Source organism: Felis catus, chromosome D3 (assembly GCF_018350175.1).
Source record: "Felis catus isolate Fca126 chromosome D3, F.catus_Fca126_mat1.0, whole genome shotgun sequence".
Taxonomy (NCBI): domain Eukaryota; kingdom Metazoa; phylum Chordata; class Mammalia; order Carnivora; family Felidae; genus Felis; species Felis catus.
Window position 1 is genome coordinate 79,225,206 of NC_058379.1, and position 25,981 is coordinate 79,251,186.

The window sequence follows — 25,981 nt, forward strand, 5'->3', positions numbered from 1 at the left end:
TGTCAAGCTAGGAGAAAAGGAATTTCTAATTACAGCTGCTCTACAAAGAAATGGCCTTTCTCAACAAAGGATCGAGCTTCCGAAGCCTGGAAATGCTCAAGTAGAAGCCATCTGTCATGAGGTTGTAAACAGCATTTCTGCATTGGGAGAAAGACTGGAATGCATGATTTGTAAGGTGCCCTTCCACTTCCAGAATATGATGTGGACAGGAAAATGTGCTGTGAATCTGAGAATTATTTGGTCCTCTTAAGAAAATTTTTTAATCTTTTGTTCAAAATGGTGTTTCCTAAGGAGTATGACATTGATGGTCTCCTAGAGGAGACTAAAGACAACAACCTACCCCCAATTTCTCTTCTCTAAAACATAATTTCCAAGTAAGACCAGGCACCAGATCCAACCTGCATGCTTCATGGTCAACACACTGTTCTTAACATTTTTAACTTAGGCAGTTAGGCAGGACATGCACCTCTCCATTCACCAGGCCACCACCCTCCTACTCAGCCCAGTTCACATATTTACATCAAACACCTAAGCCTTATAGGTAGTGGCATTTTTGAGGTTCTAATCTAAATATAAAAGATTAATAGCAACAACAGGATAATATGGTATAATTACTTTTAAATCAATGTCACAAATAAATATTAGAAGGGTTTTGAGGAGGGCAAGATCAGTGTGGGCTGAGTCTTCTTCAAGACGTCATGGAGAAAGGAAAATTTAAGTAATCTCTATACCCAACGTGGGGCTTGAACTCACAGTCCCGAGACCAAGAGTCGCACACTCTTAACGACTAGGCCAGCCAGGTGCCCCCTAGAAAGGAAATTGTAATCTGAAATACATACATACATACATACATACATACATACATACATACATACATACAGTTATTTATTATGTTTATGTATTTTTTTTTGAGAGAAAGAGACATAGCATGAGCAGGAGAGGGGCAGAGAGAGAGAGGGAGACACAGAATCTGAAGCAGGCTCCAGGCTCAGAGCTGTCAGCACAGAGCCAGATGCGGGCTCAAACCCACAAACTGCAAGATCATGACCTGAACCGAAGTCGGATGCTTAACCGACTAAGCCACCCAGGTGCCCTGTAATCTGACTTTTAAAGAACCGAGAGGACTTGAACAAGCAGAAAGAAGAGGAAATGCCATCCCAGACACGATAATGACAGGAATCAAAGTCAAGGGTGGGAAAGTGCAACCCCAGCTGGGGGGAGGTGCTGAGAACAGTGGAGAGCCTAAGAAAGAAGTGGGGGTGGGAAGTAAGATTCGATCACAGTTGTAGAAGGTTTGAAAGCCAAGTCATAGTTATCAAAAATCCTGACAGAAAGTGACAGAAATCCAAACCAAAGGAGTCTCCTCAAAAAATAGAAATTTCTTGGCGAGCACAACTGATAAATAAATTCAGACACAGCTAGGTCCAAGCACTCAAAAGATATTATCAGCATTTTCCCTCTTCTCACTCTTGCAATTACTTCTAACTTCTTCCATGTGTTGTGTATTTTTTCTGTCTTGTTGCAGATGGGCTACCACCATGAGATCCAGGATCTTGGCCTCCAGGAGACTCAACTTCTCCAGCTTCATAACCCAGCAGAAAGAAAGTCCCTTTCTCTCTGAATATTCATTTATGGGCTGAAGAGAAGGATTCTTAGTCCAGGGAAATGGGGTCCTGAAAATCACATGACCAAAACACTCTCTTAAGAAATTTAAGTGATGAAGGGCCCCTGGGTGGCTCAGTCGGTTAAGCATCCAACTCTGGATTTCAGTTCAGGTCATGATCTCACAGTTCATGAGATTGAGCCCCACATTGGGCTCTGTGCTGACAGCCTGAAGCCTGCTTGAGATTCTCTCTCTCTGACTCTCCCCCACTTGCACTCTCTCTCTCAAAATAAACATTTTTTTTTAAAGAAGTTTATGTGATGAATTGGAGGGAGAGGCAAAGGAATATGGGAGGCCAGTTAGGAGGCTCATCCAGCAGCCTAGGACTGAAGACATAAAGTTCAGACTAAAATGGAAAAGGATAATGAAAAACAGACAGATGCAAGAAATATTTAGGAAGGGAAAAGATAGAATATGGAAATTGACTGAATGTAAGAGAGGAGGGTTTCAATGATACTTCATTCAGTAAACATTCATTCAGTTTCAGCTACCGTTCCAGGTACAAGCGACTATGGTAGACAAGATGTCTGCATCAGAGTTCATGCTCCTCTGGGGAATATGGAAGAGGGACACAAAAACCGAAAATTAAGTAGCATAATTTCAGTTCCTAATAAATGCTATGAAGGGGAGAAAAAATGTGTCCATGGCACAGAGACAGTGGTGAGTGGAAGCTGCTAGTTACATAAGGAGGGGACACTTGAGCTGGGAGCTAGATGGTGAGAAGGAAGCAGCCATAGAAGGATCTGGGAGGGAAGCTGGTCAGGGAGCTGGACAAGCAAGTGAGGACTCTAGGCCAGGAAGAGAAGAGAAGAGACTGGTGCTGGACAAGGCCAGATCCGGTGGGACTGCCAAAGGCATGGAAAGGAGATAGGATTTTATTCTCATTGTCATGGAAATTCAGTGGAGGATGTAGACCAAGGAAGAGACTTCATCTCTTTTGGGCTCTTCCCAGACCACCCAGGCTTCGGTGTAGAGAATGGACCACAAGAATGGAGTTAGAACCATTGTCAGGTTTCTAGGGTGTTCCAGACAAGGGAAGATGGCGGGGGTGGAAATGGTGTTAGGTGGTCAAAGAAATCAAGGTTTTGTGCCCGAGTAAAATATGGTATTTTCAGGAAGGGAAACACAAAAGTGGTTAAAGATTTTTTCATACTTTACATCTGAACACATCTAGCACTCGGGTGATGTCTAAACTGTTGGATGATACTCCTCGTCCAAGAGCAAAGGCCCACAAGTGCTTTCTTCCAACTATGCAGATAGGGAAAAACATGTGAACGTGTACCTCAGAATTGTTTCTGACTGGAAGTTTTAACCAACAGTGGAAAACTGTTGACAATAACTATTTGTGATATGGGAAAAGCCTTAAAGGATGCCCCTAAAGAGAAAGAAAGGATGAGAAAGGAATATAAAAAATAAATCAAAATGAAATTTTTAAAAGAAAAATTATTTCACAGAGGAATTCTTGAAAACTTCATAGAAAAAAAATGAGCTCCTTTGGCCTCTGGCTTTCACAAATTTTGCGCAACAAAAAAGGCGTGACTCCCTCCCTCTTCTGCACTTTCTTCTATCTATTGAATTTTTGGTGATTTTTCAGAACAAAAAATATGACATATACTGCTGTTTAAAGAGTAAATGTCTACAGATTTTCTGAAGAGGGTTTGGGCAGAATGTATAAATGTAAAACATATTTATATCCTTTATTTGTTCTGCAAGTTACAGGCATTTATCCTAAAGAAACCCAAATATGGAAAATATTTATTAAAAATTTATTAATTACAAACTGGATACAGTCTATATACATATATGTGTATAAATATATATATATATATAAAGTATACAGACTATAGACACTATATATAGAATATACACATTACATATATACGTGTGTGTGTGTGTGTGTGTGTGTGTGTATATATATATATATATATATATATATGTTAAAAGTGTGAAATAATCTAAACGAACAATAGGGCATTGACATGGACACAACGATAAGTTTCCTGTATCCTTTTTGTATTGGATTATAAATGCACATGGGCAGAAAGGAAACCTGGAGAAATCCAAGGGAAAGGCCCGTCCAGAGTTTCACTGGGTAAGAAATACTCTTCATGTGGTACCCGGTTCATGACCCTACCGTAGCAAGTTCTGGCTTTGCAAAAAGAAATCCCTGCATCTTTGTTATTTCAGACATCAAATTCCAGTTTTTAAAGCAAAGTAGCCAATAAAAAAGAAAGGGCCAGGCACCTGGGTAGCTCAGTCAGTTAAGGGTCTGACTTCGGCTCAGGTCACGATCTCATGGTTCACGGGTTCGAGCCCCGCGTTGGGCTCGGTGCTGACAGCTCGGAGCCTGGAGCCTGGAGCCTGGAGCCTGGAGCCTGCTTTGGATTCTGTGTCTCCCCCTCTCTCTGCCCCTCCCCCGCTCGTTCTCCCTCTTTCTCTCTCTCTCTCTCTCTCAAAAATAAGCATTTAAAAAAATTAAGCCAAAAAAAGTTCCCAAAGAATAAATTCAAAACTCCCGTGCGACTATAGGTTCATCATCTGGGGACTGGAGGCAGCAGACTGGCGCCTGGAGCCAAAGATGCAGCAGCTCGCTGCACTTGTATCCTGGAACCGGCTGCGTTTGCAGGGTTGCTCTTCTCACGCCTTGTGTGGCCCTATGAGGTAGCCGTTGCTATTTTGTTCCTTGCAATGCCCCCAAATCTTGAGTCTTAGTCTCTGTCGTGTTGAAAGAAGGGACCCAAGAAGCCAAAACAAAGAGGATACCAAGAACTGGTTGTCACGGCCTGCTTCAGTTTCACGTTGGGAGAGAGAGAGACAGAGAGAGGAGACGAAGGCGGGCAAAAATGAACAAAACCCTTCTGCGACCACGTCAACAGTTGTCTGTGACAGCAGCATCCCATCTCCTTTGGACCACCTCTGCATTATTTCTCACAATTAATGGAGAACTGAAGAAATAAATTAATTAAATTAATTAATTAAATAAATATTTTTAAATAAATAAATGGCAGAAAATGTCATTGCAGCTACTAACCCTGATTATAATACTTAAGGCAGAGAAGATAATGTGATGGCTTCATAGACTGAATCAAAAAGGAAAGAAAACATGGGTTTATATTCAATGTTTTCATTTTTAAAGAGCGACTTTAAAGATTTCTTTACAAAACTAAATCTGGCCCTTTGAATACCATATAATTTTAACTAGCTTCCAGATTTCTCCAATATTTTAAAGAATGTGTTTAGGGCTTATTTTGTGCTTTGAGTGGTACACATCTAAGCACAATATGACAATACCCACTTTACAGCTTTTGAAAAAAATACATGTTATAACTAAGGCTTACATTTTGGTGACTCTGGCTTAAAATTTATTTAAAAGGTAACCATGTGCCCTTGGTTATAGCGACATTTGTACCACACTCATTTGGCAAAATTCTTTAGAGAGACCATTTATGTTTAACAAAACGTACTTGGTACAACAGAGCTGTATTCTAATGTCCTCATTTGTGGTATTGTCTCATAACATTGGCCTCTGCTTTGGATATTGAGAAAAAAGAAACAAACAATCTAGGTCCCTTTTTTTTCTGTTTCCTCTGACATTTAGTAGTTTGCCATGATTGCAAAATATGACTTTTTGTTTCTTTATGCATGATGATATAGGGTCTTGCCTGGAGACTTTTTACATCAGCCAATTTCATATACCAGGAGGAGAGGATGTTAACACTGCCATGGGAGTGTTTGAAGGGACATTTCCATCTTAATGACAGAAATGCATCTAATTCTTACATTAAAAGGAAGTAGCCAAAGATAAACCAAGTGCAGTGAGAGATACCATCATCATTTAAGCTGTGTGAACAATTCTCACCAGTGTAACTGAGACACCAATGACTTCGTTGGTTGAGCAAGCAATTACCCAAAGGTCACGTTGCTCCCACGGTGTCAAGATAGCCAAAGCCCTATATGATAACAGTTTGACATCGATTGAAAAATCTGAAACTTACCTAGCATGGCTTGAGAGTATTTATTTTGGGAAATACAGTGGTGACTGACTGTGGCCATTAACTTTTTCCGGTTGTGACGTTCCTGCTTTTTTTCTTTTCTTTTTCCCTTTTGTGTGAGATTAATTTGTGACTGAGATTTATTAGCCTAAAGGAGGCTGGGGTTGATGAGATTTTGCTGATATACTGTGTAGAACACACATCAAGTCAAAGGGAAAAGATGAAAAATTGAAATGATGCAGTCGCATTGCTAGCTTGTTGCTGAGGTAATTGAAGTGGCTTGTGTTGTGCTGTGCTGTGATGGGTAGAAATAAAACGTGTACAAATTTATCTAGATCATCCTTCTGAAGAAAAGGACTACAAAATATATTCCCTCTCTATTTATGTATTGAGGAAATCTCCCAGTTCTTTTTTTGACAGTGATAGTGAAGCAAAACAAAATGAAACCCATTCAGAATGAGCTCCAGAAGTAAAGCCAGCTTGAAGTTATCCATGGAAATAGGCATCGGGGTTAGCATAGATAATTGAAATATGAGCATAATGTAAAAACAGCATTTTGTCTATTAGGTGAAACCACAACTCCATAAAATTTCTTTTTTAACAGAACTGAAATAGCAAAATGAATTCAATTTTTTTAACCTGCCCGCATTTCCCTCTGATGGAGATTCTAATTATCAGTGAAATGCCGAAAAAATACACACTCCCCAGAATATTTAAAAAGAAATAAAAAAAAAAAGCAAGGGCCATGACATTCATAAAGCACTAGAATATTGGCTCCCCGAGAACAGGGATTTTTAGCTCACTGATGTGTTCCACGTGTCTGGAATTGTGCTGGGCAAATGAAAGGTGCCCAGTGGACCTTTGTGCATTCACACAGTGCCCAGGCAATCCTTTACCACTAGAACTAACTAGTTGTGTGGGTCAGATCACACAGATTTCTTCACTTTTGAGGACTGTTTGGCAGATACATGCGTCACATGGAAATTTGGCGGTCTATGGCAGTTCACCGGAACATGACCCTGGATAGTGGACAATAATCCAAGTCTAGTGGGCATGCATTTTCCTTGAAGGCAGTGTGACTAAAGAGGAGACACCCCCCCCCACATCTACCAGCAGCACAGTTACAGAGATTTCCAAGCTAGACTGGCTCTCCCTCCCCCTGAAGCCCATGATGATATTCCAGGACTTTCGACACCACCTTGATTCTCGAGCTCTGTAATTCGCTCAAACACCCAACCTGACCACGTGTTACAGGCCCTTCACAGAGTTAGGCAAATGAGAGCCCACACGTCACTGTCTTCTCCGTCCCTTTTTCAACCTACTATTCTCACACAAGTAAAATAAAGTTTAAATCGGCCAAACGCCCCAACAGGAGGGAAAAGAGCACAAAAGGAAAATTCGAGGGAGATTTATAAAAGCTAACGTGCTTCCTTTTGGTGAGTGGGGGCTGTGAGGACTGACTGCATACATGAAACTCCAGATTTCAGAGGAGGCATGGGGAGAGAGCTTTCTCGTACCTGTGGGAACCATCTCCTTCCGCTTCAGACTGTCCTCCACATCACCTTGACAACAAACCAGGAGTTTCTATCCCCACAGTGAGTTTACTTGCAGTGCCCCAAGGAAAATTCTGACGTTAATCCAGAGAAAAACCTACCAGTTTCAGTACCTATGTATTTTGGTTCTCCTCATAACACCTGTGCTCCAAACATGCTTCACATCCAGAACATGCTTCACATTTTGCATGAAAGCTTAGCCGACAAGGACCCCATCATGGCCCTGCTCTCTCCCATGACAGCTCTACGAAAACAGGGAATACCTGAGACGCTCTTCTGCATCGGTCTTTACAAGGACACCAAAGTCCCAAACTGCCAGAGACTAAAGAGATGTCTCGCCAACAGAGAAATGTCTAAGAGTCCTGGTTCTGGACACTTACTAGCAAGGTGACCTTGGGTAAGTCCCCTAATTATTGTGAGGCTTATTCTGTTCATATGTTAAATGGAAATACAACAGAACCCATCTCCGAATTAACTGTGCCTAAGATACTCAGCACAGAAAAAGTACCGATACATGCTATAACGTCGATGAGCCTTGGAAACATTACACTGAGTGAAAGACACCAGTCACAAAGACCATAACCCCTATGATCCCATTCATATGAAAGTCCAGAAGAGAGAAATCTCCAGACACAGAAAGTAGACTAGTAGTTGCTCAGGGCTGGCAGTGAGGGAGAGGGGGAGGGAGAGATAAAGGGTTTCTTTTTTGAAGCGATGAAAATGTCCTAAAATCGACGGTGTTGATGGTGGCACGTATCTGCAAATATACTAAAAACCACTGAATTGCACACTTCAGTGGATGAACTGTAAATACGTAAATTGTATCTCCATAAAGTCGCTTTTAAAAAGATATTTAGCACGGTGCCTGTCACATAATTAAACTTGGAGAAATGTTTGTCATTATTTATTCATTTGTTCAACAGGTATTTACGGAGTTCCCATTCTAAATGTGGCACTGCACTGTTCTTGTTCTCATTCTTCTTATTATTTGTCTGCCGTTTTTACATTTTAAACTTTGTGCATGTGTGAAACACGCAAAGGCTTTTTAAGAATGCAGGAAAACTCCATAATGTTATTAGGACTAAAATGCCTCTCCTAAAAAGATAAGATTAATTTAGGTGAATAAAATGTTTTAGGTTATAAAGTTCTTACCTGAGAAAAAGTCACTGAAACCCTGAAACCATATAGGCATCTTGAGAATAGCAACAAAAAAAAATGTCTTCATTTATTCAAAACTAGAGTTAACTTATTTACAGTCAACGTAGAAAGTTTTCCAAATGAGAAATACATAATTTAGTGACAGCAGAGCAGAGAGCAGGGTTCCATGTTTCTGTGGAATTGAACAGTTCATACTGAAGAAACCTAGAAATGAAATCCTGCATCGAATGGCTTAAGTCAAATAAACAAAACCTAAAAGCCATACTGGAATTTCAGAAGACATTAGACAATTATTCTAAGTAGCTCTACAAATGCCACCACCCCAGGGCGCCTGAGTGGCTCAGTCGGTTAAGCCTCTGACATCGGCTCAGGTCATGATCTCACAGTTCATGGGTTCGAGCCCTGCGTTGGGCTCTGCGCTGACAGCTCAGAGCCTGGAGCCTGATTCTGTGTCTCCCTCTCTCTCTGCTCCTCCCTTGCGTGCACGCTCTCTCTCTCTCTCTCTCAAAAATAAACATTAAACACACACACACACACACACACACACACACACACAAATACTAAAATGCCATCATCCCTACACTTCCCATGACTTTTGATAAAACGGCCAAATTCTACTTCCTCTTGGCCTTCACTTTCCATCAGCCTCATTTCCATCTTCCACCCAAAATTCCAGGGAACAGGTAAAGTAATAGATTTGTAGCCAAAACGTTATAATAAAGAGAAGAAAAAACAGGACTCTAAAAATCTATCTCCACGTGGGAAATTCTTTTACAAAAAAAAACGTTTGGATCTGCTTCAGCAAGTGCAGAGATTTAAATGGCGTTGGGCGATGCCACGCCAGCCTGCATGCCAACTCAAAGCTGGCTGTTTCAACCATAATTGGGACGGGACCCTGAGCACAAAAGAGAATAAAGAAGCAAACTCAACAACAAAGCAGCCAGCAGCCACTCACCCTGTGAAACCTAACTCCTTTGTTTTGTTCATTTCAGATCAGATAGGTTGCTCACCAGATTGCTCCCTTGACTTTCTAGTAAATTCCCCGAAACCAGGGCTGAATAGAAAAGCATTGAAGGCACCTGTTAAACCCAATTTCTCTTAGAGATTCACTGGTATCCTGGCTGCCAGGGCTGGAATCCAGGTCGGAAAAGTAAGTCTGTGCTGGTGAAGGATTTTTATTTTAAAATAATGCTCTCCTGGTGTCCTCCCTTTCTCCATAAACACTCCATGGGTTTGTTCATTTGCACCGTTTTCTAAACTACCAAAAGCCATTAAAAAGGGGGGGGCGGGGGATTCCCCTAAAAGTATCCTGGGAAGTTTCTTTTTCCATATATTCAGGATTCCTTCCCAAGCACAGATCCTGAAGCAAACCAAAGGAAAGAAATTGGAAAAAACTAAAAGAGGAGGGATTTACTCAAGGTCTCTAGGCAAATCTCCACGAGGATCACACTCATTTCTCTTCTCCTTAAACACAGGGCTAACTTACTTAGCCTGCTATATTAATCACATAGTGTATTTAAGTCATTAAAATTTTTAAATTATTTATAGAAGAAAACTGTAGGTTTTATTTTTATAGATAGACCCACCGATACATAAAGCAAAGTAGTGATAATAATCACGAGGGATTTTTTTTTCCTGTTAAGATGTAAATTTTTTGATGGATTAAATTTCCTGTGTTACTGATACAACTATGTCCTTGCGAACAGAATTACGTTTACCTGAATACAATTACTTGTCCAGGATTCTTGACAACTGCCTTCCTCCCATGGCTTTTGCTTTATGATAGCTTGCTAGCTCAACCCAAGGTTTCTTGAGGAAAGTGACTGTTTCCCTTATTTATTTATTTCTATTCCTCTTGCCTCACATAGCGTCTGGCACACTGTATAGATTTAGAAATTACTTGTGAAATAAGTGAATTAGCACCTGATTACTAATGTATACTTGGCATCATTTCAGACATCTGTAACCACTTAAGGCAACATCTCTCAGAAAATGTCAGCCTAAACCATTACAATTTTTTTTAATTTTTAAAATTTTTTTTAAGTTTATTTATTTTGAGAGAGACAGAGACAGTGCAAGAGGGGGAGGGGCAGAGAGAGAGAAGGAGAGAGAATCCCCAGCAGGCTTCTCACTGCCGGCGCAGAGCCCGATTCAGGGCTTGAACCCACGAAGCAGTGAGATCATGACCTGAGCCGAAACCAAGAGGCAGATGCTTAACCAACTGAGCCACCCAGATGCCTCACCATTACAAATTTTTATGGAATGATGCCCAAATTATCGTTGATGAGGGAATTTCACTATGCTCCCCTTTTTGTAGGTTTTGATGTTGATGGGAAAGAGAAAAGTCATTCATGGGTCATTTTTATCCATTTCAGCAAAATATTTCCTATTACCTTTGGGATTCAGATATGATGAGAATATCTTAGCTGGCCTATTAACATCTCCCCAAATTGCACCTGCCTACTATTTCCCATTTGGCTCCCAGACCCAGAACCCCATCGTCGAGGGAACCCAGATCAGGGTAGGCGGATATGCAGACACGTGCTCTTCCTCTTTGCTTGCGATCAAAGCCCCTGGCAGTGAGCCTGGAATGAATGGAACACACACCCAGGGCTCCTGACAACCGCTGGGCCCATATCCTGTCTCTCTTTCTCTTTTGCATGCTTCATTCTTTGCTTTCTGTTAAGGATATGTATTGACTTTGTGGAACCACTGTAGCGAGTTGTAAATGATGCATTTAATGAAAAATCCTTGCCTGGCGCTCTGAGAGAGCACAAACGACGCGGGGCGATCATGGCTGGGCACTGACGAGTATTGTAATATCACATGCATCTGCTTTACCAGCAAGATAGATGTGTCCTCGGCTGTATGTCAGAGTAGACATATAGTAAAAGGTATTAACTAATCTTTTAATCATGTTCATTATCTGTTGTTTCTTCTGTCCCTGTCACAGTAATCCTTTATTCTTAAAGACCGGTGACTCTTTTGTCTGAACATCCCAAATCCTGTATCACGAAAAGATACACAAAAGGATTCTGAATGATTACTTTTTTGGAGGAAGTATATTAAATTTGTATTTCTGCGGAGCTCTGTAGTTATTGCTGCCATCCTTGTATTTCAATATGGAACTTCAGGTTATTGAAAAGACTATTTTTCTCCCAGTTTCTCTTTCTTCCTCTGTATTTCTCGCTTAAAAAAAAAAAAAGGATAAAATAAACAGGATTTGGCTTTGTCCCCACAATGCCAGGAGGTACAATCGAAACTGGCACCTACCATAACAGAGAATCGGCATGGCAGAGCCCGGCTTGGCGCAGAATGGACACAACTGCCAAGGCCCCGCGGCCCCCGCCCCACGGTTCACGCTGCGGGCGAGGAAAGGGCTGTCCCTGGATTTCACGCCCTCCGGGAGGACCACACACAACGCCCCGGCACGCCGAGCGTGCGTTTCCCGCCGTAGCCTGCCATGCAGTCCACCGGCAAGTGTACCGAAAGGCGCCCCACGCTGCTGACCAGCGCTGAGACCAGAGCGACCGGCACAGCCGACAGCCGCCACGGGTGAGCCCAGGACTCTTTCAGCCAGCTCCTCAGGGCCACGCTGCTGGCCTGGGGCTCGCTGGGCTGGACGAGAAGAGCCGGCGTGGTGACGGCAGCCGGCAGGGGCCTGGGCCCGCTCATCCTCATGAGACAGGGTGTCTGCTTGTCCCCTGCCATTACCAGAAGTCACACAGGTACCGGTCGACTTGTGTTCCTGTTACCTGAGGCCCGTCCTCTGGAGACCGTATCTTCCTGCGATGCGCATTCCTCCAAGAGACGGCCTGTCCAGACTGCAGTCCGGTGCTTTTCCTTTATTGTAATTACTATTCGCTAGATTAAAGGACGAACTTTCTTTTTTTTTTTTTTTTTAATTTTTTTTTTCAACGTTTATTTATTTTTGGGACAGAGAGAGACACAGCATGAACGGGGGAGGGGCAGAGAGAGAGGGAGACACAGAATTGGAAACAGGCTCCAGGCTCTGAGCCATCAGCCCAGAGCCTGACGCAGGGCTCGAACTCACGGACCGCGAGATCGTGACCTGGCTGAAGTCGGACGCTTAACCGACTGCGCCACCCAGGCGCCCCATGGACGAACTTTCTAATGGGTTTCAGTGTTTGTTTGTTTGTTCTGCATAATCCCATCATGAGAGCACATGACCAAGCGAATTCAAAAATATCCTCTGTATGACACCTAAAGAGCTGGCCAATTCTGGTGGGGGAAAAAAACGAGTCACCCATGGTCTGGGTCTCGTAGAAAGGAAATAACTGACCGACAGGATTCTGTTGTTGTCTGTTATTTTGGCTGAACACAGCTACAGTTTGAGTTATGGAAATGGGCGCTCATTTTTTGTCTAGTTTTGACAGATTTTCTGGAGCCTCCAGAATGATGAGCTGCACCTCCAGACATCCTAGAATATACTTGAGTCTTCAGAGAAACCTAATTAAAACTGTGGCTAGAAAAATCTTATTATCAAGCATATCTAATCATAGAAATGTTGTCATGTGGAGACCATGCCTAGGATCCTATTAATTCCAAATATTAGAGGTTTCCTCATGTTTCTAAGTTTTTATTGAAATGACTCCCTTAATTTCCGACCACTGAATACATTATCAAAATAGTTAATAATTTCTAGATTTATATTTTCCCCAAACTGCATTTCCAGAAATAAGCCACATCAATTTCTTCTAACATCAATCTACTCATATTTCATTGTATTTAAACCATCACTTGTTTTGTCTTTATTCTTCTATTTTTTTTATGCATCTTACTAGTACTTCTGGAGTCCAATAAATCACTCCTAGTTTCCCCACATTTAAACTACACCAGGCTAAAGAGCCATCCTCAACCTCGCATCTTGTTTCCATGGTCTTTCTCTTTCTCTTGAAAAAAGAACCTTCTTTCAGTCACTTCCACTTGCCTCTTCTTTCCCTGATAATCTTGCCTACTTGAGTCCAAAAATATTTTGCCGTGTGGTATCTGGGGAGATGAGATGTTTCATCATGCTCCCCAACACTGCTCCTGGATGAATGGGGTCTCCTCAGGAACATCATGCTGGCTGTATGCAGAAACCTGATGTATAAAACATCACACATGACATCCATAACTCTGCCCTACTTCTATTTCCTGAAGCTGTTAGAGGATGATTTGAATGTTCTCCCTCTAAATCCCTCAATTTCTGTCTTCTAAACACAAACCTTCTTTGGCACTTCTTAGTGAAACTTTGTTGCCCTCCCTGTAAGAGATCCAACCTTTATCTCCCTGTTCCATCATCTCCCTCGTCACATCCCTCCTGCCCGCTGTCTATTCCTGCTTTCCAAAACGTGTGTTCTCCTGCAGACAATGCTTTCCAACAGGCAGGTAAAACAGTTATCACATCCCACTCTCCTCACAGAGAATCATACAAAATCTGGTAGCAACCAACCACTACTTACAGCCTGTAGCAAAATGTTTCATTCAATTTGCCCAGATTTCCCATAAGGCTCAACATAAAATTTTCAACAAGCAAAATTAATTACGTGTTCTCTAATAATGGCTTGTGAATGTCCGATATTTATTTATTTCTACATCTTTATTTTCATTTCTATTCAATTTTGCCTCTTTGAATCAGTCTAAACCACACACCCAAACTCTTACCGACTTGCCCTCACTGGATGCATCTTCAATCCTTCCCATTTTCCTACATATTTAGGATATTTCCCTTTGGGGATCACAGTCTGTTTTCCCGACATAATTCTCATATTTCAAATGCTGACTCTTTTTTTTTTTTTTTTTTGGTCTTATTGCCAGTGGGATACTGTCTGCATATGTTAATACAGGATTGAGGCTACCCTACTGTTTCTTTTCTAGCTTTATAATCCACCAGCCCTAAATAACTAGTTATTTCCTTGGGAAAAAAAATCTAAAATCCACAATATGACAAGGGCTATGACAACCTCTTATTCCTGCAGCGTTTTTTTCCTCTCCACCATTGGGAGTAAAGATGGATGCCTTTCACTTTTGTATGGACTCTTCATACATTACAGTAACTTGGCTGGCACTCACACTTTGAATGCTCTTACAGAAAGACTGTGTTTGCTGATCCAAACGTTGTTCTCAGTCTAAACCTAATAAAATTCTCTCCTTTGGCACCTTCCTTTGTTTTTTCCCTAAGACCAACATCAGTCATCAGTCTTCTGTCACATAAACGAGATCTGTGGAAGTGTTTAGAAACCTGTTTAACACTCTTTGGTTTTGCCAAGCTTCCCGTAGGCAGAATTCTCCCATAAATTCTTTAATCAGCGTTCAAAATATCTGAAATCAGGGTGCCTGGGTGGCTCAGTCAGTTGAGTGTCTGACTCTTGATTTCGGCTCAGGTCATGATCCCAGGGTCTCAGGAATTGAGCCCCGCGTCGGGCTCCACACTGAGCGTGGAGCCTGCTTGGGATTCTCCCTTTTCCCCTCTGTCCCTCTCCCCTGCTCGGACTCTCTCTCTCTAAAATTAAAAAAAAAAAAATCAATGAAATCATGTTGCAATATATGCCTTCTCCTCCTCTCCACCTGTCACCACACTTCTCTCCCATGGGCCATGAAGAGCTGTGAACGTTTGTCCACAGCTTTGCTGGGCTTCAAAACTGCAGAGAAGCCACCGAAGTTGGAATTGTTTGCCATCCCTGAGAATGTGATAACACTGCGAACCCTGAGCTGTGAGTAAATGAGATTTCAAAAAATACTATCAGTAACATTCTTTGTAGAACTGTTTCAATTTTTTTAAATGTTTATTTATTTTTGTGAGACAGTGAGAGACATAAAGAGTAGGCAGGGGAGGGGCAGAGAGAGACGGAGACACAGAATCCGAAGCAGGCTCCAGGCTCCGCACTATCAGCACACAGCCTGTTGCGGGGCTCAAACCCACGAACCATGAGAACGTGACCTGAGCTGAAGTCGGACACTTAACCAACTGAGCCATCCAGGCGTCCCTATAGAACTGTTTCAAGGGCAAAAAAACTGACTGGCTTCCTTTAACACAGACACACACACACACACACACACACACACACACACACAACTTCACACAATTAGGCCCTCTTAGGTTCTCTCTTGCTGATAATGCCTGTCTTCTAAGCCTGGAGTATCTGGGCTTGACTTTACAAAGGGCGCTGGGTATAACCAGTGAGAAGAGTGAGATGACCAGGAGAATCCCAAGGAGCAGGTGCCTCACGAGGTACCTGAGTCAGGACAAAGTCCAGCCAACCATCCTCCCGTGGACAAGCTACTCTTTCCAATTCTCAGAGGCTGAAGGTTTCTTTGCCATTAACTTCTCTGCTTCTTTGGCCTTAATTCTGTCATTGTTCCATGTCCCCTAATCTCAGAATGTTACTCTTCCTGCTCTGGAAGCATTTCGTAGAAAGTACTTCATTATTCACACTATCTCTTTCAGCACCATTTAATCTACTGGTACTCTACAGTCGAGCACCCATTTTTTTTTCTTGCAAATCAGATGGATTGCCATTGCTTGACTTCCTTTCTATCAACTTCATCCATTCAGAAGTTCTTCCTTTATTTGTTGTTTGATTCCTATTACTCATGCTCTGATTTCTTCACTGTTTTCCTATACAAATAAGTGCCTTTCTTTTTTTTTATTTTTTTTATATTTTATTTATTTTTGAGACAGAGAGAGACAGAGCATGAGCGGGGGAGGGGCAGAGAGCAAGGGAGTCAAAGAATCTGAAGCAGCTCCAGGTTCTGAGCTGTCAGCACAAAGCCTGACACAGGGTTTGAACCCACGAACCATGAGATCATGACACAAGCTGAAGTCAGATACTTAACCAACTGAGCCACCCAGGCGCCCCCCAAATAAGTGCCTTTCTGAATGCCTTTAGTTTCAGCTCCTCATCTTGCAAGCATTCTCTCTCCTTCAATACACGTCCCACCCTCCCACAACCTTTTTAGATGGAGCTTTGGCTTATATTTTTTAATGTCAACATATTCTAAAATGCATTTGTTCCTCTCCTATGGTAAAACTAAACTACATTTTCCAGATTTCACAAATTAACTTGGTTTTTCCCTTAAAATTATAAGGGAAAAGCAATATTCACTCAGATGTTAGGAAATGTTTTCCAAACAATATTTACTTGCTATCTCTGTCTAGAACATACTTGTTTTGTGCTATCAAAGCCCTGGTGGTTCTTATTATGACTGCTAGATACCCTTCAGCAACATCCATGAGGAAAGTTTGAAAAAATAAAAGTTTACTACTTACAGGACCTGGAAATCACACAGCACACCTGGGGCCACAGAGTAAGGTCATAGGAAATGAGAGAGTGCATGGGTCTAGGATTCTGCTTTTACTGGGGTTGAGGGTAGGATCTAGGGTTTCTCGGGCTCACTCTTTATTGGTGAATTTAAAATATAAGAGTGGGAGGGGCACCTGGGTGGCTCAATCAGTTGGGCCTCCCACTTCAGCTCAGGTCATGATCTCATGGTCCATGAGTTCAAACCGCACATCAGGCTCTATGCTGACAGCTCAGAGCCTAAAGCCTGCTTCAGATTCTATGTCTCCGTCTCTCTCTTCCCCTCCCCTGCTTGCACTCTCTCTCTCTCTCTCTCTCTCAAAAATAAATAAATGTTTAAAAAAAATTTTTTTAATGTAAGAGTGGGAATTTAAAGCACCAGAAGAAAAACAAACAAACAACAAAAAAAAAAAAAAAAAAAAAAACAGAGTCCCAAATGGTCAGTTAATCAAAATCAACCAAGATCTCTAAAATAAAGCAAGGGGAGGGGAATGCGGTTGGCCTGGCTCTTCATCTGCCCAGGTGGCTGGCAATGTGTTTATTCAAGATGGCCCTCTTTGAAGTGGATGCTTTGGCAATCAAAGCTTAAGTCAGGCACTTGCATCACAAAAAGAAAAGCCAATGCCAGAGCTTACGCTATAATACAGCACTAGGCATTTGGGATGTACAGACACTACTCTGCACACTCACAGTTTCAACCTTGACTGTGGAGCGAGGTGTGCAAAAGAACAACTGCATCCAATGCAGCACATACCACCGTAAAGGGAGGTCTGAGAGGTCTCCATTGGTGGGAAGTGATCAAAGAGGTCCCAACAGAAGAGAAAAATCAAGAGTTGAAGGGGACCCCATTTGCCAATTCAGCAAGCCACAGAGCAAGTGGTAAAGTGGAAGAGAGCGCTCCAAGCAAAAAGAAAAACTCATGTTCAAAATCCAAGAACAGTAGAGAATAACCTATTTAGAGAACTGCATGTGCTAATTATCTTAACAGATAAAGCCAATTATGCAGCCAGCCCATTAGCAACCATGACCCCCGTTTGTGGAAAACCTAGCAGTTTATGTTATCTCATTTAATCCTAACCACTTTGCAAAGAAGGTATTATTTCCATTTTGTGGATGAAGAAACTGAGGCCCAGAGATTTTTTTAGTGCACCCAACCTCAATCAGCTATAAATGGTAGAGTCAGAACTGAACCCAGTTGTGTCTGATTCCATAGTCCATATTTCTACTACACCCGTATCTCTTCCAGATTTCATTCTGTAGGTGTTGGAGAGCCAGCATATAGTTTTCTATAAAAAAGGACTTGATCAGATTTGCTTTTTGGAGAAAACTGGTTTGAGAGGGGATGAATCGTAGATAGGAAGCCCTTTAAGAAGACTATTTTAATAACCCAAGGAAGAGATGATGAGGACCTTCACTGAGATAGCATTTGTAAGGATAGGAGAGGCTGTAACTTCAAAAAATGATTAGGAATTAAAAGAGACAGCCCATAATGATTGGCTGGGCGCGGAAGATGACTGAGAGGAAAGCATTCCAGGAGCATCTCTTGGATTCCTGAGCGTACAACTTGGTGAACAGCTGTACCGTTCTCCGAGATAGACAAAAGTCGTAGGTGAGAAAATGTGGGTGATGGACTTGTTTTTTTTTAGCCAGACTGGCCACGGGACAGGCTAGGCTGTCCAGCAGGCAAAGAATCTGTAGCCAGGGCACAAGGGTGTAAGAGCACCTGTCTCCAGGAGTCCCAAACAGACCAGGTTTGGCTACTCACCAAGACAAAATCCAAAGGCAGAGAAGCCAGGGGTGGTGAAACAAGAAAGGAATTTATTTCTGTGACACTAACTCCAGAAAGACAGTGGACAACCATCGTAATGACTATCTTCAAAGTGCTGAAAATACTTCCAGGTTCATCTAAGGAACATAGGGGCAAAGGTCGGTGGGTATGTGCAGGTGGGCAGTAAAGGTCAAGTCCAATACTGTATTGGGGTCAGTCATGCAGGGTCTTGCAGGCTTAGGGAGACCTTATTGCTTGAGGAGCTAGTTTTGGTTCCCATCAAGGGATGTTCCCCCGGGGGTCTTTTGCCTGAGTTAAGAGATAAGCTGGAAACATGAATTTCATCAATTAGAAAGTACAGACTGAGGCTGAAATGGAGGTAGCTGATGTCCTCTTCCACATCAGGTGGGGGCTCAAGACTGAGGTCAGAGCCAGACATAAAAGGAACCCAGTATATGTTTGAAGCCATAAGTATGTAGAATACTGACCAGGGAGGATACAAAGTTTAGGGGGATGGGGGGTGGGGAGACATATAAGGACACAGCAAAGGGGTGAGCAGAAAGGGAAGTTATTAAAGGATCCTAAAGGCCACCGTCAATGTAGAAAGAGAAAAAGAGGAGGGTGGAGCTGGAGATACAGAAAGAGGAGCGGTTACTAAGGAAGGGGGTATGATAATGGCCACAGTCATAATGTTCTCCAATGATCCCACCTCCTCATGTTCAAGCCATGTGTAATCCTCTCACTTGAGTGGGGGCACTCAATTCAGCAGCTTGCTTCTAACTAAAAGAACACAACAAAAGTGAGGGAGGTGAGTTTATTAAAAGATGGCCACTTCCATCTGGAGCACTCACTCTGGTGGAAGTCGGCCGTCACGTCCTGACAAAGTCTTAGAGAAAGAGAAGCCAGCCACCATGTTAGAAAGGGTGGCCCAAGTCGCGACGTAGCAAAGCCTGTCAGTAGCCCCTGGGAGTACATTTACAAACAAATAACACCCCCCCCACCCCGCAACTGTTGAGCCTTCACACACACACACAAATAAATAATAATAATAATAAATTAAAAACTAAAATTAAAATTAAAAACCCCTGAAATAAATATATGTTGTTTTAAGCCACTAAGTTTGGGATCATTTGCCGTGTAGCTACTGAGAACGAATACAATCACCCTGCAAATACAGCCAAAAATAAGACAGGACCAAAAGGACCCCTGCTCACTTTGCAGTCGCAATTTATATTTTCGTGAGACACACATCGGTCAATGTCGAGGGCTCATTCATCATTTTGGTAACGCATTCTGGCCTGCAACAAGCACATACGTGTGCACTGAGAAGCAGTACGTGGTAGTGGTAAAGGGCAGAGGCTCTGGAATCAGAGCCCTGGAGTGCAAATTCCTGTTTACCTCTTATTCCCTGTGGAGCCTGGGGCACATGTGACTTCACCTGTCTGGCTTTGGTGCCCTTATCTTGTAAAGAATCGAAATAGCTGCCCCTGTAGGGTGACCAGGATGCAGACATGAGTCAGTGCATGCGACACTGTGAAACCAGTTCCCGAAGCATTGCAGGCACTCAGGCCACATTAACTAGTATTATTGTGGCTGCGAGAGTGTGCATGTGCAGAGAGAAAGAGAGTGAGAGAGAGATTTCAATCTATATTCCCACATTGACTAAACTGTCACCTCCATTGGGCACTCTTTGTTTATCTTCAATTCTATCATGTTTTTCCCCCTGAGATACAGTTCCTTATTCAATATATTTACAAACCTGACCTTTTTCTTCCTTGGTGGAGGTTCATTATCATGTGAACTCCACCACAGATTTCACTTCATACCCCTTTAGAACAATCATTGATTTAACCCTAACCCTGAACCTAACCAACCCATCTCTCACCATAGACTTCATCCTATTGACAAGTGTTACAAAACCACACATCTAATTTCTTAATCTGCAGGAATGATGGTATTGAACCCTGTCCTTATTCCACACCTTTGCCTGGTGTTGCCCATCACGGCTGCCTCCAGGAGCCAGCTTCCGTGGCTTCCTACCTTTCTGAGTTACATGCCTTACACATTGTATAAAGGCATAGGTGACTTTTCTTAGGCTCCCAAGGCTTCCTCCCTCTTCTGTTTCCTCCAGGGAAAATCATAGTTCTCTTCTCTCTTATTCTCACCTTGGGATTCAGGTCCCGTGTTCTACAGATTAATCACTTTTACTGTCTTGATCTCTCCAGGTCATGCCTGCCGAAGGCCCCTCCTTTCCTTTCTTCCACTGCAGACCTGTCCTTTCTGGGGCAATCAACTCTTATCTCCTTTGCTGAGCAGGAGCTCTCTTCACCACACTGTTGGCAGCTCATCAGCTTGTCTGTGTTTGGTCTGTGCCTGCCTTTCACTACCCTCTCTTCCCTCAGGACATCAACCTTGCATTTTCCCCCCATTTTCTGTGGCCCCTCATACTATCCCACCTTCCACCTCTAGGTGGCGCCCTTGCCTCAATAAGGGCAGATAGCACAAGCTCTGTCCTCTCCGGACTCCTTCTGAGCTGCCCTCTCAGACAGCGGCAGGGTGCTCCCTTCTTCCTCACAAAGATGCTGCACCATCAATATAGAGAGATCATTGCTGTGCCCTTGTTCTCCACACCTGAAAGACTTCCTCTAACAGCATATTTACTGAAGTAATTTCTTATACTGTACCAGTAATGTTTGTCTTTGGACTTTGGTAAAATCAGTTAACCTCTCAAAGCCTCACTAGCGTCATCTGTGGGGATAATAACAGTAGCCACCTTCAACACTGGCGATGCAGTTTCGATGATATAATAAATGCAAATGCTGGCCCATAGTAAATGGGCCATAAATGCTAGATTATTGGTGGTGTCAGCAGTGGCAGCTCTCCCATACACAGACTATACAGTCCTTTGTACTTTAGGCAAAAAAACAAAAAACAAAAAACAAACAAGCAAAAAAACCCCTAAAATGTGGTTTAACTCCATCTTCCCTGGGGTATGGTTCTACATCCCCAAATATGTCTTTTTCTTTTCCAAAAGGTATCACCATCCCAAAAGAAGCCCTGATTGCTTCAATACCGGTGTTTTATTTCTGGAAAGTATGGTGAGCATCTTTAGTCTTCAACATCTTTAGTCCTAAGTAAAACCACAACAAACTTCTTCGAAGAGTCCTGTCCCTTGTTCTCCCATAAGATTTCCAAAATAAATCCATTCGCTCTACTGATCTGAAGCTTAGCATCAAGCTTCTTACAGGGAAAAATCTGGTTTACTGAAAACTATTTCCCTTCACTAGATCCTAACTGAACTGACAGTCTGGGTGTCCAGCCACACAATAGTCTCTTGTTGTGTTCCTGTCTCCTGTGAAAAGAATCCTCCCCCCAAACACACTTTGATTGGCACCGTTATGGCGCTCCCTTCTTCTTTCACAGACTTCCTAGACCTTCTTTACTTCTCTGTTTATTTCACTCCTAACTACATACGAACTGTGTGAAAGGCAAAACAGACATCATTCACTTCCTTTCCCCTCCTCAGTCTCTTGTTCCTGTACCTTTTTCACCCTCACCCAGCTCTTTCACATTTTGCTGTCTCTGCCCCCCACCAAGTTCACGCTGTCGTTGACTCTAATCAGGCTTACAAGTCATACCCAAAATCCTTCATCACTAAACAGGGGACTTGTGCTGATTACTGACCCCAAGCGGCTGTAAGAATCAGACCCACTCCTAGCCCTGCCTTTGTCTGCATCTTAGACCACTTTCACAACTGAAGTCACATCTGCAAATTCTGGCTCCTGTATCTCACAGCTGACTCTGTTTTGACCTCCTGACCACCCTGGGAGTTAGTTTGGTCAGATGTCAGATTTACAGATGAGAAAATGCAAGCCAAAGAAACGAAGAACTTTCCGGGGGCCCGTTCAATGTGTAGAAACACGGATAAATTCACGACCCCACTCTTCCTGTAAGAAACAAGGGGACCCTCTCCAAATATTCTCAGTGGGGCGGTTCCATGCACACCACCCTTGTGTGAAAAACATTTCAGGGGCGCCTGGGTGGCGCAGTCGGTTAAGCGTCCGACTTCAGCCAGGTCACGATCTCGCGGTCCGTGAGTTCGAGCCCTGCGTCAGGCTCTGGGCTGATGGCTCAGAGCCTGGAGCCTGTTTCCGATTCTGTGTCTCCCTCTCTCTCTGCCCCTCCCCCGTTCATGCTCCGTCTCGCTCTGTCCCAAAAATAAATAAACGTTGCAAAAAAAAAAAAAAGAAAAACATTTCAATTTCCACGATTTTGTCTCTCCCCACCCTGTGTGCCCCACACTAACAAAGTTTGCTCCCACTGGCAAGAGTGTGAATCAGACTAACTAGTTCTGTAAAGTTGATTTGCTTCATGAATCCACACAGAAAGGAGAATCACCCTATATGAACATGGAGAGAAAAAATGGTGTGACTTTGGACAAGTTCCTTTGATGCTCTACACCTCAGCTTTTTCAATAATAAAATGAGAGGGCTAGATCTGACCATGTCCAAGATCCCTTATATTCAAAAACTTCTGTGGTTTTATCATTTTAACAATGGTACAAGCTATATAAAGGAAATATTTCAATCTCCTTTCTGGACAAAGAGGACATTAAAAAGCATAAAAACACATGGATATTTATAACTCTTATTAATAACAGTGGGTCATCTTTAATGTTGCTTACTATGTGCCATAGGGTGCTAAACAATTGTCTCAGATTCTCTAATTTCATCTTCATCAGAACCCGAAGAGGCAAGTAGTACTATTTACACCCACTTTACAGACGAGGAAACGGAGGCACAACAGGATTGAATAATTTGCTCCAAGTCACTGGGTCGTAGCCGAGCCAAGACTCCGATTCAGGAGGTGAGACTCCCTGGGCGCCCTCTTAGCCATCACATTCTCCTACTTGCGCTTTCTTAGTGCTTTTTTTCCCCCTAATGTTTATTTTTGAGAGAGAGGGACAGAAAGAGACAGAGCACGAGCAGGGGAGGGGCAGAGAGAGAGGGAGACACAGAATCCAAAGCAGGCTCCAGGCTCCGAGCTGTCAAGCACAGAGCCCAACGCGGGGCTCGAAACCATGAACTGTGAGATCATGACCTGAGCTGAAGTCAGACGCTTAGCCAACTGAGCCACTCAAGCGCCCCTCTTAACGCTTTATAATGAAAGAAAAATATGTAATTAGTGGCTATTAATTTTCCAGTGTAATACAGCACTAATCCTCTCATTTAAATCATCTACAACTTTGCCTCTGCTAAGTTATCAATAAGCATATTTAGAGATGTTTCTTGCAATTATTTGTCGTATAAGGATTTCAGAATAATGTTAAGAATAACAAATAGTCTTTACTTACAAAGGGACTTGCAAACTGAGTTTCCTTCGTCTGTAAAACCTCGCCACATAAAATTAGTCATCCTATTTTATACTTTATTTTTAGGCTGCTTTATGTTCTCTTAACATTTGGTTAGTTAAATATCAAAATTCATAGCAATCTATCTGTATGTGAGGACTTACTTACCAGAGGCTCAAAATTTAATTTATAGTATATGCTAATTTTAGGAATTAGTGTATTTTTAAATAACATGCACCTTGCCCAGCTTTTAAAGGATTTGTTACGAATAAGAAGTGATTATTATGCATATGTGTCATGCTTAGTGTGTATATGCGAATTTAACAGTGAATATATTTCAAGCATTTTTTCCTGCCACTTATTCTTTGATAAAGCATCAAAACGAAAATAATAAGTCAAAACCACACATTGCTAGGACATAGAAATCCCCACTCGGTTACTTATGGTTTTATGTGAAATATAACTTAATATTATATTACTTACATTTTCTAATTATTAATCATCTCACATAACATCCGTGACACAAATAACAATAATGAATGTAAAAAAATTATTTAAATGCATTCTTTCAAAAGACATGCCACTTAAAAAATGAATTATAAACATGAAAATTCAAACCTGACTGTCTGATTTCCGCAAAGCACAAACAGGGTGACTCAAACAAGGTTACAGACACGCACTGTGATTTTTGAGCACTCACACTGTGTTTCACAACTCCTGAGACGCTAGTGTCACATCTATGAATACTGTCTGAGGGACTGCATAGGAAGCTTAATTTAAAACCACCAGCCTCCTCTCTGCACACAGTATGACATAATCAAAGAACATACACTCTGACCTCACACCACTAACACAGTCACATATATTCAGACCAAGATTTGGAATTTTAGAACAAAACATATTTCTATGGTTGAATCTAAGACATCACACAAGACATAGCTTGTGGATTCCGGGGCACCATGTTCCCTAAAATACGATAATAAATCCAAAAGTGTAAGCAGGCTGGTTATCCTTCTAGGTCAGTTTTCCATCACTATTAATACAAATTACTGCCTATTTAGTGGCTTAAAACAGCACCAATTCATTATCTCACAGCTCTGCAGGGCAAAGGTCTGGCATGTGTCCCACTGGGATAAAATCAGGGTGTTAACAGAGCTGTGTTCCCTTCTGGAGGCTCCCAGGGAGAAGGTTTCCTTGCCTTTTCCAGCTTCTAGAGGCTACTCTCATTCTTTGGCTTATGGCCCCTTCCACCATCTTCAAAGCCAGCAATAGTCAGTAAAGCACTCACATAGTATTACTCTGCTTCTGCCTTTTTTGTCTACCTTTAAAATTTTTAAGGGCCCTTGTGATTACACTGAGCCCCCTTGGATAATCCAGGATAACCCCCCTCATAGAATCAGCATCGTGAGTCCCACTCTGCCATGTAACCTAACATAGTTAAGGGTTCTGACGATTAGAATGGAAACACCTTTGAGGGACCATGCCCAGCACACCATCTCTACAGTTAAAATGAAACCTTGATAAAATGCCCTGAAGTTCACCTGAGTTTTGCTCGGCCCTGAGAGAGGAGATGTGCTCTCGCCATGAGGTTTTCCAACTGTACCCGCGATCGGCTCCACCAGATTTTTTCATCCTCTCAGACATTTCTATAATCAGAAGTCATCTTCAACCCCAGACATGCTCTTTATTCCAAAGCCAATTAATAAGGGACATAGGAGAACTTTCATAGTTTGCCTACCAAACTCCAGTAACAAGCCAGAATCAATATTTTGCAATTCTTCATTTTCTCTGACGCCCCACATCAATTGTTTTTTATTCCATTCAGCAAACAATTATCTAGTGCCAACAAAATGCCTGGCACTGTGCTAGGTACCGAGACACAAAGGGAAAACTGCAAACTGCACTCTCGAAGAGCTCGCTGTCTGAGCGTTGCATATGCACACGCGTATGCGTGTGTGTGCGTGGGTATGGAAATGTGCATGTGTATATGTATATCTGCTCATCTGTGTATGTGTGTGCATGTGTGCACATAGAGTGTGCCTGTGTGTGTGTGTGTGTGTGTGTGTGCGTGCATGAGGGAAGGGAAGGTTGTTGAGGTAAGAAACATCTAGAAAGAACAGGGATGCCTGGGCGGTTCAGTCGGTTAAGCACCCACCTCTTGATTTCAGCTCAGGCCACGATCTCACGTCTTGGG